This window comes from Ovis canadensis, chromosome X (assembly GCF_042477335.2).
Source record: "Ovis canadensis isolate MfBH-ARS-UI-01 breed Bighorn chromosome X, ARS-UI_OviCan_v2, whole genome shotgun sequence".
NCBI lineage: Eukaryota > Metazoa > Chordata > Mammalia > Artiodactyla > Bovidae > Ovis > Ovis canadensis.
In genome coordinates this window covers 50830119-50851583 of record NC_091727.1, presented here as the reverse complement: position 1 = coordinate 50851583, position 21465 = coordinate 50830119, and the positions used below count along the sequence as shown (strand labels likewise).

At 38.3% G+C, this 21465-nt stretch overlaps 1 protein-coding gene across 3 annotated transcripts in view; it reads left to right on the top strand.

The window, feature by feature from the left end:
* Positions 1-21465, top strand: part of KLF8 (KLF transcription factor 8) — a 297918-nt gene that overhangs the window by 180298 nt on the left and 96155 nt on the right. The window contains exon 3 of one of the 3 annotated variants that reach the window (XM_070291561.1): positions 19089-19340. The exons of the other annotated variants lie outside the window; for them this stretch is intronic. The gene's annotated coding sequence lies outside the window, so the exon portion shown is untranslated. The remainder of the gene's footprint in view (positions 1-19088; positions 19341-21465) is intronic. 3 annotated transcript variants of the gene reach the window in all.

The window sequence follows — 21465 nt, the reverse complement described above, 5'->3', positions numbered from 1 at the left end:
AAGGAATGATGCTAAAGCTGAAACTCCAGTACTTTGGCCACCTCATGAGAAGAGTTGACTCATCGGAGAGGACTCTGATGCTTCGAGGGATTGGGGGCAGGAGGAGAAGGCGATGGCCCAGGATGAGAAGTCTGAATGGCATCACGGACTTGATGGACGTGAGTCTGAGTGTACTCTGGGAGATGATGATGAGCAGGGAAGCCTGTCATGCTGCGATTCATGGGGTCACAAAGCATTGGACACGACTGAGCGACTGAACTGAACTGATATGAACTGAACTGAATGCATATATTTGCAATTTAGACAGATGGCACCAATAACCCTGTATGCGAGACAGCAAAAGAGACACAGATGTATAGACCAGTCTTTTGGACTCTGTGGGAGAGGGAGAGTGTGGGATGATGTGGGAGAATGGCATTGAAATACGTATAATATCATATGTGAAATGAATCATCATTCCAATTTCGATGCATGATACAGGAAGCTCAGGGCTGGTGCACTGGGATGACCCAGAGGGATGGGATGGGGAGGGAGGTGGGGAGGGGTTCAGGATGGGTAACACGTGTACACCTGTGGTGTATTCATGTTGATGTATGGCAAAGCCAATACAATATTGTAAAGTAATTAGCCTTCAATTAAAATAAATAAATTTATATTAAAACAACAATATGTAATCCAAATGTCCATTGACACAGAAATGGAAAAAAAAGTTTTATATGATTAAGACTAAGGAATGTAATGGGAAGAAAGTCTGTTCTTTCCTCCTCCTTGAGAATTCCAGACACCTCTCTCCTTGGGGACCCCCGGACTTCTTATCAACCTACCTAGGAATTGACTTTCTCAATACCAAGGGAATATTTCATAGAAAGATGGGCTCAATAACGGACAGAAATGGTATGGACCTAACAGAAACAGAAGATATTAAGAAGAGGTGGCAAGAACACACAGAAGAACTATACAAAAAAGATCTTCACAACCCAGATAATTATGATAGTGTGATCACACTTCCCTAGTTCCAGACATCCTGGAATGTGAAGTCAAGTGGGCCTTAGGAAGCATCATTAAGATAAAAGGTAGTGTAGGTGGTGAAATTCTACTTGAGCTATTTCAAATCCTCAAAGGTGATTCTGTGAAAGTGCTGTATAAAATATGCCAGCAAATTTGGAAAACTCAGCAGTGGCCACAGGACTAGAAAAGGTCAGTTTTCATTCCAATCCCAAAGAAAGGCAATGCCAAAGAATGCTCAAACTACCACACAATTGCACTCATCTCACACACTAGTGAAGTAATCCTCAAAATTCTCCAAGCCAGGCTTCAGCAATACATGAACCATGAACTTCCAGATGCTCAAGCTGGTTTTAGAAAAGGCAGAGGAACCAGAGATCATATTGCCAACATCTGCTGGATCATTGAAAAAGCATGAGAGTTCAATAAAAACATCTATTTCTGCTTTATTGATTATGCCAAAGCCTTTGACTGTGTGGATCATAATAAACTGTGGAAAACTCTGAAAGAGATGGGAATACCAAACCACCTAACCTGCCTCTTGAGAAACCTGTATGCAGGTCAGGAAGCAACAGTTAGAACTGGACATGGAACAACAAACTGGTTCCAAATAGGAAAAGGAGTATTTCAAGGCTGTATATTGTCATCCTGCTTATTTAACTTATACGCAGATTACATCATGAGAAACGCTGGGCTGGAAGAAGCACAAGCTGGAATCAAGATTGCCAGGAGAAATATCAATAACCTCAGATATGCAGATGACACCACCCTTATGGCAGAAAGTGAAGAAGAACTAAAGAGCCTCTTGATGAAAGAGAAAGGGGAGAGAGAAAAAATTGGCTTAAAGCTCAACATTCAGAAAACTAAGATCATGGCATCTAGTCCCATGACTTCATGGCAAATAGATGGGGAAACAATGGAAACAGTGTCTGACTTTATTTTTTGGGTTCCAAAATCACTGCAGATGGTGACTGCAGCCATGAAATTTAAAGACGCTTACTCCTTGGAAGGAACGATATGAGCAACTTAGACAGCATATTCAAAAGCAGAGACATTGTCAACAAAGGTTTTTCGAGTAGTCATGTATGGATGTGAGAGTTGGACTATAAGGAAAGCTGACTGCAGAACAATTGATGCTTTTGAACTGTGGTGTTGGAGAAGACTCTTGAGAGTCCCTTGGACAGCAAGGAGATCCAAGCAGTCCACCCTTAAGGAGATTAGTCCTGTGTGTCCATTTTAAGGATTGATATTGAAGCTGAAACTCCAATACTATGGCCACCCGATGAGAAGAGCTGACTCATTTGAAAAGACCCTGGTTCTCGGAAAGATCGAGGGCAGGAGGAGAAGGGGAGGACAGAGGATGAGATGGCTGGATGGCATCACTGACTCGATGGACGTGAGTCTGAGTGAACTCCGGGAGTTGGTGATGGACAGAGAGGCCTGGCATGCTGCCATTCATGGGGTCGCAAAGAGTCGGCCATGACTGAGTGACTGAACTGATTGATGGTAACTGTAATTTTAGTTTTTTTAAGAACCTCCATACTGTTTTCTATAGCGACTGCATCAATTTACACTTCTAAAATCAGTTTAGAAGGGTTTCCTTTCATTATACCCCAGAGAGAGAAAAACTTTAAGGAACTGGCTAACATGATTATGGAATTCTAGTGAATCCAAAATTTGATGGGGTAGACTGGCAAGCTGGAGAGCCGTAGAAGTGTTATATTATAGTTCTAATCCAAAGGCAGACTGCTGAAAAAATTTGTTCTCCCTTGGAGGAGATCATTGTTTATTAAAGCCTTCAAGTGATTGGATGAGGCCAAACAACACTATGGAGGGTAATCTGTTTTGTTCAAAGTTCAATGATTTTAATATTAATCTCAGTTCAGTACAGTCCCTCAGTCGTGTCCAACTCTGCGACCCCAAGGTCTGCAGCATGCCAGGCCTTCCTGTCCTTTACCAGTTCCCAGAGCTTGCTCAAACTCATGTCCATTGAGTCAGTGATGCCATCCAACCATCTCATCCTCTGTTGTCCCCTTCTTTTCCTGCCTTAATCTCACACTCCCCCGAAAAAAAAAAAAAAAGAAAAGAAAAAAAAACCTTCATGGAAGCATTCAGAATAATGTTTGACCAAATATCTGGACACCTGGCCCAGCCAAGTTGACACATAAAATGAACCATCACAGATAGGTATTCTTAATGTTCCTGTTTTACAAATAAGAAAGTTGTGACCTTGGGCACTCCCAGAACAATGATTCAAAACAGATTATCTGGTTCTTACAGATAAACATTCTGTGTTAGATGTGGAAGTTCCATTTTGCTCAGGGTTGAGTTCTAAAGTCATTGCATATGTGAAAACCAAATACAGTCCAATTATCCTTGAAAATCCCTTAAATTGCCTATAAAATTGAGTATACAGTTTTGTGTAACCAGAACTGATCTGTTTCATTAATTAAGTCACAAGATAAATTATCTGGTTGACATTTAGAAGTCATATTTTAGAAAAAAAAATTGCTTTTTACATTAAATGCTTTGTTTTTGGTGTACAGTTGAATTTGTTTGTTATATGGTGCATATGGATGAGACTTCCTTGTACTTGTACTTCCTTGTACTATTTTAATGACATTAAACTCAATGTTCCTGAGTTCCCAGGTGGAGCTAGTGGTAAAGAATCTGCCTGCCAAAGCAAGAGATGCAAGGGTTTGATCCTGGGTCCGGAAGATTCCCAGGAGTAGGAAATGGCAATCCGCTCCAGCATTGTTGGCTGGAAAATTCTATGGACAGAGGAGCCTGGTGGGCTACAGTTCCTGGGTTGCAAAGAGCCAGACACAACTGAGCACACACACACAAACCCAATATAGTGTCCTATTTGCCTTACTTGTAGCTGTTGCCATTTAGAAACTATTAGCAAATCAAAAGTTGCTAATTGTTACAAAACATCTGCTGGCTGCTGGTGCTTTGTCATAGTAATTACTAACAGGAAGCTGAGTATAAGTGTTAGATAAAAATTATTAAACTCATAATAAAAATATTATACTCAATGAAATATTGTCAAGCAAACATAGCTCCCTCATTTTGAAATCTCAGTACACCTAAGCACAATTCCAAAAATATTTTTCCATGCATTAAGTATACTAAGGTTCCAGAATTTGAGGTCACTTTGAAGCTGATGCAATTCAGCTTTTACAGAAAATTCTGAATAGTAGATAATCTAAGCATTTTTTTTTGTTCCTTTCTTGCCATTTCCAAGATATCTTGCTTTTAGTGAAGTTAGAGTATTTGTGGTACTTGATCACAGAATACTAACCACGTCCCAGGCCCAGAGCATGTGTTCTATAACTGCAATTCTGGCAGCATCCTAGTCAGCAGAAGCCTCCTAGTTTGCTTAATCATGATTTGTTTATGTAATGAGGTAGGATTGGCTGGTGGGTGTCTCGCTTAGTACACACAACTTGCTTTCAATTGAATTCATACATCACTGTGCCATATAATGAATGAACACTTGCTTGTCACGTGCCCTTTGTTGAAAGTTTCTGATTATTCCCCAGAAGTAGGATTTCTTAGACAAAGTGTATGAACAGGTTCATATGGTATCATACATATCTTCCCCTTCCAACTTAATATAGTTAACATTCTCACATAACATTCTCTCTTAATATAGTTAATATTCTCACATAGTTGCATATATTCTCTCTCTTTCTCAGCCTCTCTGTGTTTCTCTGCCTCTCTCTCTTTTTCTCATTTCTTTCTTTGAAAGTAACATCAAGAAACTTCAAGCCTAAATAATTCAGCATGCATCATTTACAAATAATGACATTCTCCTATATGATTACATCCACACTAATACATTTGAGAGAATTAACAATATTTATATAATATTATCTAATTGCATAATATATTTTTCAGTCGTTCTCAGTGACACCTTTTATTTCTGCCTTGAAATGTGCTTCAATCAGCCTGTTTAATTTACCAAATCTCACACTTTCTGTAGGGCCCAAATTCCATTTTCATCTCTTCCATGAAACTTTCACTGATAACCCCAACTCTCACTAATCTCTACTGTCCTGAGCTCCTGGAGTACCAATTTATCTGTATCAGTCACTCATGTGGCTCTATCACTTGTTTTCCAATTGTAAGGTGCTTCATGTAAGTATCTCTTATTTAGACAGTGATATTGTCTCCCAAACTTCAATTATTTATGTGCCACCTTCACAATTTCTGCCATATCCTTATCAATAATATTACTTACATACATTAAAAATTAGATCAGTTAAAAATAAATACTTATATTAGTTTTGTCCTAAACAATCTGGATAATTTTGGGTTTGATGTGGGGTGTTAATTTCGTAGGGTTTCCACAACAAATTACTGCAAATTGGGTAGCTTAAAACAACAGAAATTTACAGTTCTAGAGGCCATAGTTTCAAAATCAAGGTGTTGTAAGTCCTTGAACAGATAGAATCTGTTCCTTGTCTTTTCCACCTTCTGGCTGATGCAGGTGTTCTTTGACTTGTGGCCTCAGCACTCCAATGTCCGTATGCTTCTTCATATTGATTTCTTCTCTGTGTTTCTGTGTGTGTCTTCTCTGTGTGCCTTTTATAAAAATATTTGTTATTGAATTTAAGGCCTACCCAAATAATCTAGGAGAATCTCCTAACCTGAGTATTAGGACATGAACATATCTTTTGAGGGAAACATCATTCAGCCCACTGGAATGCATTATGTATTTATTTTTCTAATATGTAATAAATACATAGTTATTTAAATAAAATAATTTTCTATCTGAAAACAATATCTGATACTTTGAGAAAGAAAAAAATGTTTCATTTTATTATCAAATACCTAATACACATATACATACACATGCATGTATACATATGTACATACCTACATGTATACATTTCTGACCTCATTTTGCCTGGATGTAGCTGCTACTTTGCTTGGTACTTTCTCCCAGTCCCTTATGATTACCTATTTTATTAGTTTGCATAAATTGATGAATTCCTTTTCTTATCGTGCTTCATTTTCTGGTGCTATTATGATGGTGGGAATTAAAATTTGAGATCCCTCTAAGTTTAGATTAGGTCTAACTTTCTAATAATATCCAACTCCATCCACCTCTCCTTTCTTTAATACCCAAATACCTGATGTCCTTATTGGAAAAGGTTTGGAGATTCAGAGGGTTAAAATGACTTTTTATTTAAGCAGTGAATGTGCACATATATGTGTATATGTGCATACATGTGTACCTTGGCATGAAAATGGTTAGTCTAAAACCAGAACAAAGCTAGAAGGGACTTGTGTACAAAAGCAGCTTTCTTCTTTCTGTTTGGGAGCAGCCTGAGTTTTATTTCATTACTGTGACAATACTCTTTTCTCTCCTTTCTACCTGCTGTGTTGCCTGGAGTATTTTGTTCTTTCAATTTCTTTCTAGCCATGCCTTCCCTCTTAGAAACTGTAACTCAGAGCTGTTTTAAGCAATTGATTTATCTGACCCTCCACTTCCCAAGACCTGTCTATCCTCATCAAATGCTCAAGAGCTTAAATATTTGTGAAATTGACCACCGTTTTTTGGGTTTCTTTCTAGAATTGAAGGTGCTAGGTGTCTTTATCCATCCTCTTTGGTGATACATCAATAAATAACTATTTTTTATTGACTTAAATTGGCTTAAAGTCTGATTACAATTCTAAACATTTGAGGGAAATGACTGAAAATTAAAACTGCTCTGAAAATTATCCCCAAGTGTCTGTACTTTTTTTCATACCTTACTTTCTTCATTGGGCTTCCCAAGTGGCTCAAATGGTAAAGAATCTGCCTGCCAATGCAGGAGATGCAGGTTTGATTCTTGGGTCAGGAAGATCCCCTGGAGTAGGAAATGGCAATCCACTCCAATATTCTTGTTGGGATAATCCCATGGATAGCAGAGCCTGGCGGGCTACAGTCCATGAGGTCGCAGAGTCAGACATGACTGAAATGACTCAGTATACACACACACAACCTTTTTCATGTATTCAGAAATATTAGAAAGCAGCAGCCTGAAGTTTTAAAGTAGTAAATGGGTAAAGTATTTTCTCTCTTTGAAAAGTGATATTGACTGGTGGTGGTGGTTTAGTCACTAAGTCATGTCCAACTCTTGAGACCCCATGGACTATAGCCCACCAGGCTCCTCCATCCATGGGATTTTCCAGGCAAGAATACTGGAAAGGATTGTCATTTCCTTCTCCAGGGGATGTTCTCAACCCAAGAATCGAACCCAGGTCTCCTGCATTACAGGCAGATTCTTTACTGACTGAGCTATGAGAGAAGCCCACTTCCCTCATATGATACTGACTACAAAATATTTTAAAGCTGGTCATCACATAATATTGAAGATTAAAAGAGGTGATTTAAAGGGAAAAATCTGAAAACACAGCTTTAGATCAATTCTCAGATGAGCTTTCAAAGCTGTGGTCATTGTATTCAGTGAAAAGTAGAATGGGGAGTCATCTTAGTGATAAGTCTTAAAAAGCTCTGAAAATCTGAGACTGGAAACAAATTCACTTCTTATGTTAAATCTTTCTCAGAACCTTTAAGTATAGTATGATGTGCATAAGGAGAAGATATGGCAGATAGTTGTGTTTTTTTTTAAACCATATGATAACTGTATTCAAAATATGAAAGAATTCAGACTGCATATTGAAATTCTTATTAAAATTATTTTGACTATGTCAAAAGAATTCTCAGTGTACACAAAAAGCATTTGCTATTGTAATATGTAGATATGGAATGCTTATCCTATAAAGTTTTCAGGTTGTAAAGCAAGAAACAGGAAGGTAAACCTTGAGAGCTGCTTTCAAGCATAGTCTATTTTCTTAAGGAAGTATAATGAAGAATACAGCAGTCACAAGCCAGAGAATCATTGCTATGGGTTGGAGTCACTTAAGCATAACAGGTACACTTGAAAGGGATATGTATAGAAGGAAATATGTGATGACATTCTTTGAGGTAGTTACTATTAAAACAATTCAGATGGCAAATAAACACATGAAAGTATGCTCAGCATCATTCATTACTAGAGAAATGCAAATCAAAGCTACAACGAGGTTTCACCTTACACAGTCAGAAGGCCATCATCAAAAAATCTATAAACAATAAATGCTGGAGAGGGCCTGGAAAAAAGGGAACCGTCCTACACATTGGTGGGAATGTAAACTGATTCAGACATTATGGAGAATGGTATGAAGATTCCTTAAAAAAACTAGGAATAGAACTACCACATGACCCAACAATCCCACTACTTGGCATATACCCTGAGAAAACCAGAATTGAAAGAGACACATATACCCCAGTGTTCATAGCAGCACTGTTAATAATATCCAGGCCATGGAAGCAACCTAGATGTCCATCAACAGATGAATGGATAAAGAAGTTTTGGTACATATATGCAATGGAATATTACTCAACCATAAAAATGAATGGATTTGAGTCAGTTCTAATAAGCCTGTTATTCAGAGTGAAGTTAATCTGAAAAAGAAAACAAGTATTGTATATTAACACATACATATAGAATCTAGAAGATTATATTGGTGAACCTATTTGCAGGGAAGGAATGGAGATGCAGATGTAGAGAATGGACTTGTGCACACAGTTGGGGAGGGAGAAAGTGGGATGAATGGAGAAAGTAACATGAATATATACTATCTTGTGTAAGATGAATAGCTAGTGAGAAGTGCTATGTAGCACAGGGAGCCCAGTCTGCCATTCTGTGATGACTTGGAGGGATGGCATGGGGGAAGAGGAGAGACACTCAGAAGGGAGGGGATGTATGTATAATCATTGCTGCTGATTCACATTGTTGTATGGCAGAAACCAAAATAACATTGTAAAAATTAAAAAAAAAAGAGAGAGAAAGCAGACAAATACCAATACAAAGCAAATTAGCCTTCCAACATTTCTTTTAAAGTCTTGTGGTGATGGCAAAAGAAGAATACATGAAGCCCTATTATGTAGTGTTTTTGTTAAGAATTGTTGGACCTCTGGGAAGACTTGGTTTACAGAAGGACAACTCATGAGGGTTTGCAAGCAGGACCTTGCAAAATCTTCTCTCATCAAGACAAGATTAGCCTATATGTTCTTCAAGATCTATGCTTTCATCAGTCACTTTCCATTTTGGATCTTCCTGAATAATGTGGTTGTCAATACAGTGAATAACGGTGGATTGAATACTAGCCAAGCATAAGGCCTTGAATTCATAGCATTATCCTGGGAAATACTCAAAGTCTAGGAGATAGCCTTTATTTAGCAAAAGATAGTAGGTTGCCAAAGTAGTCTCCATTTTATATTTAACATTCAGAACTTCAGCTTTGTTAGGCTTCAGGACCTAAAGCATAGAATCCAGAAAGTCCCTGAAAAGTTAACTTGATCTTCCCTTAATGTATATTGTTAGGCTGTTTATTTCTTTATCTATACCCACAATCTATATACTTCTAGAAAAATGATATTATACTTAACCTCTTCTTTTTTTGGCCATGCCCCATAGCTTGCTAAAACTCAACATTGAAAAACCTAAGATTATGGCATCTGGTCCCATCACTCCATGGCAAATAGTAAGGAAAAATGCAGAAAGGGTGATAGATGTTATTTTCTTGTGCTCGAAAATCGCTGTGAACAGCGACTGTAGCCAGGAAATTAAAAGTCAATTGCTCCTTGGAAGGAAAGCTATGACAAAGCTAGACATTGTATTATCATCACTTTGCCAATGAAGGTCCATATAGTCAAAGCTTTGGTTTTTCCAGTAGTCATGTACAGATGTGAGAGTCGAAGTATAAAGAAGGCTAAATGCCAAAGAATTGATGCTTTCAAATTGTAGTGCTGGGGAAGACTCTTGTGAATCCCTTGGACAGCAGGGAGACCAAACCGTCAATCCTAAAGGAAATCAATCCTGAATATACATTGACAGGACTGATGCTGAAGCTGAAGTTCCAATACTTTGGCCACGTGATACAAAGAGCCAACTCATTGGAAAAGACATTGATGTTGGGAAAGATTGAGGGCAGGAGGAGCAGGAGGCAACAGAGGATGAAATGGTTGAATGGCATCACTGACTTACAGGACATGACTTTGAGCAAATTCCAGAAGATAAGGACAGGGAAGCCTGGTGTGCTGCAGTCCATGGGATTGCAAAGAGGTGGACACAACTTAGCGACTGAACAACGAGACTTGCAGAGTCTTAATTTTCCAACTAGAAATTGAACCTGAGCTCTGATTGTGAAAGCAACAAGTCCTAAACACTGTACCACCAGGGAATTTCCAGTCTAACCTCTTTGTATGCTTTTTGCTGTAACTCTTTTTTCAATGTTATTGAATCTCTGTTATCCAAGAGATTCCTGCGATTCTGCCTTTTTAACCTAGGAAGGGAGCTAGTCAGGGTAAGGGACAAGTGGGACATATGGGAAAAATAGGAGCTTAAGTTGATTTGAGGGATTCAGAGGACAAGGAATTTTAAAGTTCAGCAGAGCCATTTTTGACAACTTCTCCATATCCTCCCCCTCCACCAACAGGATTCTACTGCTTACCTTACCTAGGTGAAGTGAATCCACTCATGAGGGATGGATTACATTAGCAGCATGTCAAACAGTGGGTCAAAGTACAGAATACATGTCTTAGAGGAGCAGATTGAAGCAATATGTGGACCACAAACAAAGCCTGAGTTGGGGTGAGGGTTTGTAAATCGAGAAATGAAAAATATCATAGTATAACAAGGAGACCATAGATGGCTGTCTGGTTAACTACTATAGGTAAAAATATGGCTGCTACTTGGTGCGTTTATTCATGCTCATCCTGTTCTGATACTATTTTAAAGGAAGTCAGAATAAGAGAACACTGCCTCTTGCCCCTCATCATTCTCTGAGTTTAGGCCCACATTATCTCTCATCTAAACTGTAAAATATCATAACCATAATATAATTATCAAGCATTTAAAAATTAACAATAATTCTTTAATATCTTGCAATATCCAGTCAATATTCAAATATATCCAATTGTATCATTAATGACTTACCAAAATTTTTCCTTATGCTCCCTTTTTTATCTCTTTGAATCCTATCTTATTCCTTCTTCAATCTACCTTTCATTAAGGAGGTAAATATCACAGAAATAGTTCTGCCCATGTCGCTCCCCTCCTCAAAACAATTACCTGTTATTTCAGCTAGGCTTTCTTTGAACTGCACTTTCCCTTATAGTCCAAAAATAAAGAATAGTTCTATTTTATGTAAGGGATGCATTCTTGAACGTTTCTAATAGTTCAAAACTCCCATAACTCAAATATAATTCTGATAGAGAATGGAGTGTTGACTGGTTACTGGCTAAGTAGCACTACCCTCTCTAAAGCATTCTTTAGGGTCCAGGTGTTGCCTGGCAATGGCACTACACACTGAACAATATCTTTGAATTTTTTTTTTAAATATAGTTGATTTACAATATTATATATTTCAGGTGTAGAGCATAGTGATCCAGTGTTTTTACATATTATACTCCATTAGAAGTTATTATATGATAATAGCTATAATTTCCTGTACTGTACAATATATCCTTGTTGCTTAACTATTTTGTACATAGTAGCTTATGTCTCTTAATCCCTTACCCATAGTTTGTCTACTCAACTTTGGTAGCCCCTTTTTTTCTATATCTGTGAATCTCTTTCTGTTTGCATAAACATTTGTCTGTATTATTATTATTATTAGTTGGCTGTGCCACATGGCTTTCAGGACCTAGTTCCCCAATCAGGGGTTGAACTCCCAGTGAAACCACCAAGTCCTAACCATTGGACCATGAGGTATTTCCCTGTAATTTTTTTTTAAGATTCTTTATATGTGATATCATACAGTATCTTTCCTTTTTTAATTAATTTTAATTGGAGGATAAATATTTTACAATATTTTGTTGGTTTCTACCATACATCAACATGAATCAGCCATAGGTATACATATCTCCTCCCTCCCTCATGAACCTCCCTCCCATCTTCCAATACATCCCACCTCTCTAGGTTGTCTCAGAGCACTGGTCTTGAGCTTCCTGTATCATAAAAGCAAATTCCCACTGGCTATCTGTTTTACATATGGTAATGCATATGTTTCCAGGCTTCTTTCTCAATTTGTCCCACCCTCTTCTTCCCCCACTGTGTCCACAAGTCCGATCTTTATGTCTGCATCTTCATTGCTCCAATGCAAATAGGTTCCTCAAAACCATCTTTCAAAATTCCATATATATGCATTAATATGCAATATTTTTTTTCTTTTTTCTAACTTGCTTCACTCTATATGGGAGAAGGAAATGGCAACCCACTCCAGTATTCTTGCCTAGAGAATCTCGTGGACAAAGGAGCCTGGTGGGCTGCTGTCCATAAGGTCGCAAAGAGTTGGACACGACTGAAGTGACTTAGCATGCATGCATGCATTGGAGAAGGAAATGGCAACCCACTCCAGTATTCTTGCCTGGAGAATCCTAGGAACAGAGGAGTCTGGTGAGTTGCCGTCTATGGGGTTGCACAGAGTCGAACACGACTGAAACGACTTAGCAGCAGCAGCAGCAGTCACTCTATATAGTAGGCTCTAGGTTCATCCTCCTCCTTAGAACTGACTCAAATGTGTTCCTTTTTATGGCTGAGTAATGTTCCATTGTATATATGTACCACAACTTCTTTATCCATTTATCTGTTGATGGACATGTAGGTTGCTTCCATGTCCTGGCTATTGTATGGCTACTATGAACATTGGGATACCTGTGTATTTTTCAGTTATGTTTTTCTCAGGGTATATGCCCAGTAGTGAGGTTTCTGGGTCATACGGTAGTTTTATTCCTAGGTTTTCAAGGAAACTTCATAATGTTCTCCATAGTGGCGGTATCAATTTATTTTCCCACAAACAGGGCAAGAGGGTATGCTTTTCTTCACACCTTTTCCATCATCTATTGTTTATAGATTTTTTTTGATGATGGCCATTCTGGCATGTGTGAGGTGATACCTTATTTTACTTTTGATTTGCCTTTCTCTTATAAAGAGTGATGTTGGGCATCGTTTCATGTGTATCTTAGCTATCTGTATGTCTTCCTTGGAGAAATGTCTGTTTTAGTTTTAGGGGGGTTTTTTGCCCACTTTTTGATTGGGTTGCTTGTTTTTTTGGTATTGAGCTGCATGGGCTGCTTGTATATATTGGAGATTAATCCTTTATCAGTTGTTTCATTTGATATTATTTTCTCCCATCCTGAGAGTTGTCTTTCCCCCTTGTTTATAATTTCCTTTGCTGTGCAAAAGCTTTTAATTTTAATTAAGTCCCATTTGCTTCTTTTGTTTTTATTTCCATTACTCTAGGAAGTTGGTCATAGAGAATCTTGCTGTGATTTATGTCAGAGAGCATTCTGCCTATGTTTTCTTCTAAGAGTTTTATAGTTTCTGGTTTTATGTTTAGGTCTTCAATGAATTTTGAGGTTATTTTTGTGTATGGTGTTAGAAAGTGTTCTACTTTCATTCTTTTGCACATAGTTGACCAGTTTTCCCAGCACCACTTGTTGAAGGAACTGTCTTTTCTTCATTATATATTTTTGCTTCCTTTGTCATAGATAAGGTGTCATAGGTGCATGGATTTCTCTCTGAGCTTTCTATTTTATTCCATTAATCTATATTTCTCTTTTTGAACCAGACCATACTATCTTGATGACTGTAGCTTTGCAGTATAGTCTGAAGTCACGAAGGTTGATTCCTCCAATTCCATGCTTCTTTCTGCAGATTGCTTTGGCTATTCAGGGTCTTTTGCATTTCCATACAAATTGTGAAATTACTTGTTCTAGTTCTATGAAAAATACTGTTGGTAGTTTGATAAGGATTGTGTTGAATCTGCAGATTGCTTTGGGTAGTATAATAATTTTCACTCTACTGATTCTTCCAATCCAAGAACATTGTATATCTCTGTTTGTATCATCTTTGATTTCTTTCATCAGTGTCTTATAGTCTTCTCCATACAGGTCTTCGGGTAAATTTATTCCTAAGCATTTTATTATTTTCATTGCAGTGGTGAATGGAATTGCTTTTTAAATTTATCTTCCTGATTTTTTATTGTCAGTGTATAGGAATGCAAGGGATTTCTTTGCAGTAATTTTATATCCTGTGACTTTACTATGTTCATTGTCTAGCTCTAGTAATTTTTTGGTGGCCTTTTTAGGATTTTTTATGTTGAGAATCATATCATCTGCAAACAGTGAGAGTTTTACTTCTTCTTTTCCAATATGCATTCCTCTTATTTTTCTTCTCTGATTGCTGTAGCTAGGACTTCCAAAACTATGTTGAATTATAGTGGTGAGAGTAGGCACCCTTGTCTTGTTTCTGATTTTAGAGGAAATGTTTTCAGTTTTTCATGGTTGAGGACAATGTTTTGCTGTGGGTTTGCGGTATATGGCTTTTATCATGTTGAGGTGTATTCCTTCTATGCCTACTTTCTGGAGAGTATTTTTTTTTTTTATCATAAGTGCATATTGAGTGTTGTTGAAAGTTTCTCTGCATCTGTTTAAATGATCAAATGGTTTTTATCTTTCAATTTGTTAATATGGTGTATCACATTGTTTGATTTTCATATAGTGAAGAATCCTTGCATCTCTGGGATAAAGTCTACTTGATCATGATGTATGATCTTTTTTATGTTTTGTTAGATTCTGTTTGCTTGAATTTTGTTGATTTTTGCATCTGTTTTCATTAGTGATATGACCTGTTATTTTCTTTTTTAATATAAATTTATTTATTTTAATTGGAGGCTAATTATTTTGCAATATTGTATTGGTTTTGCCATACATCAACATGAATCCACCATGGGTGTACACATGTTCCCCATCCTAAACCCCCCTCCCACCTCCCTCCCCATCCCATCCCTCTGGGTCATCCCAGTGCATCAGCCCCGGGCCTCCTGTATCATGCATCGAACCTGGACTGGCGATTTGTTTCACATATGATATTATACATGTTTCAGTGCCATTCTCCCAAATCATCCCACCCTCGCTCTCTCCCACAGAGTCCAAAAGACTTTTTGTGGCATCTTTGTCTGGTTTTGGTATCAGGGTGATGATTGCCTCATAGAGTGAGTTTGGGAGTTTTCCTCCACTGCAATTCTGGAAGAGTTTGAGTAGGATAGATGTTAGCTCTTCTCTAAATTTTTGGTAGAATCCACCTGTGAGTTTTGTTTGTTGAAAGATTTTTTATTACAGTTTGAATTTCTGTGCTTGTGATTGGTCTGTTCATATTTTCTGTTTCTCCCTGGTTCAGTTTTGGAAGGTAAACTTTTATAAGAATTGTTCATTTCTTCCAAGTTGTCAATTTTATTGACATATATTTGCTCATAGTAGTCTCTTATGGTCCCTTGTAGTTCTGTGTTGTCTGTTGTAACTTCTTTTTCATTTCTAATTTTATTGATTTGAGTCTTATCCCTTTTTTTCTTGATGAGTCTGGATAATAGTTTGTCCCTTTATTTATCTTCTCAAAGAAACAACTTTTAGCTTATTGATCTTTGTTATAGTCTTCTTCAAGCCTTTTTCATTTATTTCTGCTCTGATGTTTATGATTTCTTTTGTTCTACTAAATTTGGGATTTTTTTTTTGGTCTTTATTCTAGTTGCTTTAGGTGTAAAGTTATGTTTATTTGATGTCTCTTGTTTCATCAGGTAGGCTTGCATTGCTATGAACTTTCTCTTAGCACTGCATTTACTGAATCTCATAGGTTTCAGATTGTTGTGTTTTCATTGTCATTTGTTTCTAGGCATGTTTTTATTTTCTTTTTGATATCTTCAGTGATGTGTTGGTTATTCAGAAGCATGTTGTTTAGTTTCCATGTCTTTGTGTTTTTTATTTTTTTTCCTATAGTTAATATCTAATCTTGCAGCATTGTGATCAGAAAGGACGCTTAAAGTGATTTCAATTTTTAAAAAAAATCACTAAGGCTTAATTTGTGACCCAGTATATGATCTATCCTAGAGAATGTTCCATGTGCACTTGAAGAAACGGTGAAATCTAATGGTTTTGGATGAAATGCTCTGTAGATATGAATTAGGTCCAACTGGTCTAATGTATCATTAAAGATTGTATTCCTTATTAATTATCTGTCTGGATGATCTGTCCATTGGTGTGTGGGGTACTAAAGTCCACCACTATCATTGTGTTACTGTTGATTTCCCCTTTAATAGTTGTTATCATTTGCCTTATGTATTGAGGTGTTCCTATCTTGGGTGCATATATATTCATAATTATATTATTGTTTTATCTTCTTCTTTGATTGATCATTATGTGATGTCCTTCATTGTCTCTTGTAGCAGCCTTTATTTTAAAATATATTTTATCTGATTATTGCTACTCGCATTTTTCTTTTTAAATTTCTCTTTGCAGGGAATAACATTTTCCTGTTGCTCACTTTCAGTCTGTATGTGTCCCTAGTTCTGAGGTCAGTCTCTTGTAGACAGTATATATAGAGGTCTTATTTCTGTATCCATTCAGTCAATCTGGGTCTTTTGGTTAGAGCATTTAGTTCATTTACATTTAAGGTAATTATTGATATATATGATCTCATTGAAAGTGAAGTAAAAGTCACTCAGTCGTGTCCAACTCTTTGCTACCCCATGTGCTATACAGTCCATGGAATTCTCCAGACCAGAGTGCTGGAGTGGGTAGCCTTTCCCTTCTCTAGGGGATCTTCCCAACCCAGGGATCAAACTCAGTTCTCCCACACTGCATGTGGATTCTTTACTAGCTGAACCACAAGGGAAGCCCAAGAATACTGGAGTGGGTAGCTTATTCCTTCTCCAGCATAGCTTCCTGGCCCAGGAATCAAATCAGGGTCTCCTGCATTGCAGGAGGATTCTTTACAAAGTGATCTATCAGGGAAGCCAATATGATCTCATTACCATTTACTTTATTGTTTTGGGTTTGTTTTCATGGGCCTTTACTTTCTCTTTTGTTTCCTATCTAGAGACATTTGTTGAGCATTTGTTGCAATGCTGATTTGGTGGTGCTGAATTCTCTTAACTTTTACATGTCTGTAATGCTTTTGATTTCTCCTTCAAATCTGGATGATATCCTTGATTCATAGAGTAATTTTGGTTGTGGACTTTTTTTTAATTTTTATCACTTTAAGTATATCCTGCCACTCCCTTCTCGCCTGCAGAGTTTCTGTTGAAAGATCAGCTGTTAGCCTTATAGGGATCCCTTTGTGTGTTATTTGTTTCTTTTCCCTTGCTGCTTTTAATATTTGTTCTTTGTGTTTAATTTTTGTTAGTTTGGTTAATATGTGTCTTGGTGTATTTCTCCTGGGTTTATCCTGTATGGGACTCTCTTGGGTTACTGGACTTGGGTGGCTATTTCCTCTACCATGTTAGGGATGCTTTTGACTATAATCTCAAATATTTTCTCACACCCTTTCTTTTTGTCTATGTCTTCTGAGACCCCTATAATCCAAAGGTTGGTGCACTTAATGTTGTCCCAACAGTCTCTGAGACTGTATCTATTTCTTTTTATTATGTTTTCTTTATTATGCTCTGTTTCAGTTATTTCCACCCTTGTATCTTCCAGCTCACTTATCTGTTCTGCCTCAGTTTTTCTGCTATTGGCTCCCTCTAGTGTATTTTTAATCTCAGTTACTGTGTTATTCGGGCTTCCTGGGTGGCACTAATGGTAAAGAACCCGCTTGCCAATGCAAGAGAGGTAAGATACATGGGTTTGATCCCTGAGTCAGGAAGATCCCCTGGAGGAGGGCATGACAACCAACTGCAATACTTTTGCCTGGAGAATCCCATGAACAGATGGGGCCTGGCGGGCTACAGTCAATAGGGTCACAAAAATTTCAGACATGACTGAAGTGACCTAGTATGCAAGCATGGGTTGTGTTGTTCATTGCTGATTCTCTATTCTTTAATTCTTCTAGGTCCTTGTTAAACATTTCTTTTTATCTTGTCAATCTATGCCTCCAGTATGTTTATCTGTGCCTCCATTTTATTTCTAACATTTCACATCATCTTTACTGTCATTACTCTGAATTATTTTCCAGGTAAACTGCCTATTTCCTCTTCATTTGTTTGGTAATGTGGCTTTTTACCATGTTTATTCATCTGCTGCGTGTTTCTCTGTCTTTCATGTTTTTCAGTTTACTGTGTTGGGGGTCTCCTTTCTGCAGGGTAGAAAGTCTTACTTCCTCTTAATGGGGTCTGCCCCCTTTGAGTTGGATTGGACTAGTGCCTTGTGAAAGTTCCCTGGTTGGAGGGACTTGTACTGTATTCTGGTGGATGTAGCTGGATCTTGCCTCTCTGAAGGGCAGTGTTATGTCCAGCAGTGTGTTTTGCTGTGTCTATTGGCTTGTTATGACTTTGGGTAGCTTTTCAGCTAATAAGCAGGTTTGTGTTTCTGTTTTGCTAAAATTTGATGTGAGGCATCTGGTACTGGAACTTGTTGGCTTTTGAGTGGGACTTGATCTTAGCATTGAGACAGGCTTTGGGGAGAGCTCTCACCCATTAATGTTTCATGGGATCAAGATTTCCTGGTGGTCTGAAGTTCTGGACTTGGTTATCCCATCTCACTGGTTCAGGGCTGACTGCTTACTTTATCACCAAGACATTACAGGCCACACAGTATAGAAGACAAAACCCCAAGTCTGATGTGCAAAGCAACACTCAACATCCAAAAACACCCAAAGAAACTAAATACATACAAAGAGAAGTGAATGAGGAAAAAGAGGGAAAAAAAAGGATAAAAATGATCAAAAATGAAGAGAGCAATCAAACCAATAAACAAACATCTAAATGAAAATGAATACTAAAAACTAGACTTGCAAATATACAAAATAAAAAGCATGGAAAAACTGCAAAATAACTTGAGTACTGTAAAAACAGAAAAAAAATAATGTGAATTTATTTAAAAAATAAGATGCTTTGAAAAAGAAAATATTAGATTGTAAAAATAAAAATCAAATGAATAATAAAGAAAAAAACATTAGAACAATTAGAAAGAGAGAAAAAAGAGAAAAACATATAGAGAATGGTAGTAAGAAAAATGTCCTTATGATCCCTCTGTTTTCTTCTCTACACAGTGTGCGCCAGTCAATTTGCCTACTGAGAAAATCTTCCCGATATTTCTAGAAATGTCTCTGCACCTGTGGTGATCAGTGTGGGGTCAACTCAGACTCAGATCTTGCCCTATTCAAGCTTTCACTTGTTCCCAAAATCCACAGTTGCCCCCAGGGCCTACAAGCATGTGTGCTAAGTTGCTTTAGTCGTATCCAACTCTTTGTGACCCTGTGGACTGTAGCCCTCCAGGCTCCTGTGTCTATGGGATTCTCCAGGTAAGAATACTGGAGTGGGTTACCATGCCCTCCTTCAGGGGATCTTCCAACCCAGGGATTAAATCTGTGGCTCCTGCGTTGCAGACAGATTCTTTACTGCTGAGCATGGGGGAAGCCCCTAAAGGCCACAGTATCAGGCTAATTGGGAGATTTAATCTGCTGTACCTGTGGCTGCCAGAGCAATTTCCCCTTCTCTCCTTTGCCCGAGTGGCCCCTGGTACTTTGCCTTTGTTTTAGGCCAACCTCTGCTTGTAGGCTGCCCTCTGGTGTCTGTTCTCTGCCCAGACACAAGGGGTGAAAGTGGAAGCTTATTAGGGCTTACTTCCTCAGTTGGGCTGGGGAGAGGAAGGGGTACAGCAGACAAAGTGTGGGCAGTGCCTGCTGTGGCCAAGACCTGCAGGACATCACCACAGTCTAAGGCAGATCATGTACTTCCCCAGAGGAGTTTGCCTTGCATTGTGGGTCCCTCAGCAGAGCCAAGCAGCTCGGGCCCTAGGAAGATGTGGGCAGCGACCCATGCCTGCTCATAGCTGGAGTCAAGACCGTAGTGGCCTCTGTCTTCCACCTTTGGCACTTGTGCCAGCTCTTCTACCTTTGGATTCTCAGACCTCAGCCAGCTCATCCCCCTAATGAATTCACAAATGCAGGGTCCTGTCACAAATGTAGGAGTTAGAATATTCTTGCAGCAATGACCTCTTGCCTCTCTGTGAGGCCCAGGCTTTTCCCTCGACTCCCTCAGCTGTGTCACACTAGCCGCCTCTGAGTATCTTCATGGCAGTCAACCCCCATCCTCTCCCTGCCGTCCAATCCCAGAAGCCTGAGCCTCAGCACCTAGCCCTCACTCTCTGCAGGTGTGGGTGTGTGAGCAGCTTCTTGGCTGGGAAATGCTGTTCAGCAATGATCTCCGTGGTGAATTTTTTTCCATTTTGCCTTCTGAGCACCTGTTGCTATGTTCCTCTCTGAGGTTGTAAAATTCCCCCTGATCCTACCCATAAAGTTGTTTCCAGGTGTGCAGAAACTTTTGCTCCTTCATGATTCCCTCCCAAAGGCACAGATCCCCATCCCGAAATCCTTTGTCTCTTTTTTTTTACCTTTTGCCCTACTTCATTCCTTGGAGATTGGCTTGCCTTTTAAGTCTGGGTTCTTCTGCCAGCTTTCAGCAGGTGTTCTGTAGGAGTTGTTCCACATGCAGATGAATTTTTGAGGTATTTGGGGGAGGTGAAGGCAATCTTCCCATCTTATTTCTCCACCATCTTGAAAGTCTCCCTCATATAGTATCCTTTTGCACTTGTTTCACTCTAGGACCCTCCAAGTTGCTGCAAATGACAGAATTTCATTTTTTATGACTGAATACTCTTCCATTGTGTGTGTGTGTGTGTGTGTGTGTGTGTGTACTACATCTTCTTTATCTATTTGTCTATTGGTGGACACTTGGGTTACTTCCATATTTTTGCTACTATAAATAGTGCTGCTGTGAACATTGGGGTGCAAATATCTCTTCAAGTCAGTGTTTTCTTTTTATTGCTTTTTCTAGATATATACCCAGGAGTGGAACTGCTAGATCATATGATAGCTCTATTGTTAATTTTTTGAGGAATCTCCATACTGTTTTCCATAGTAGCTGTACCAATTTATGTTCCCATCAACAGTGTAAAAGTTTTCCCTTTTATTCACATCCTCTCCAACATTTTTTATTTGTAGACTTTTTAATGTTATCCATTCTGACAGATGTGATGTGATAACTTGTTTATATTTGCATTTCTCTAATAATTAAAAATGTTGAACATCTTTTCATGTGACTATTGGCCATCTGTATGTCTTCTTTGAAAAATGTCTCTTCAAGTCTTCTACATATTTTTTTTTTTTAGTTTTTTATTTTTTAAATTTTAAAATCTTTAATTCTTACATGCATTCCCAAACATGAACCCCCCTCCCACCTCCCTCCCCATAACATCTTTCTGGGTCATCCCCATGCACCAGCCCCAAGCATGCTGCATCCTGCGTCAGACATAGACTGGCGATTCAATTCACATGATAGTATACATGTTAGAATGTCATTCTCCCAAATCATCCCACCCTCTCCCTCTCCCTCTGAGTCCAAAAGTCCGTTATACACATCTGTGTC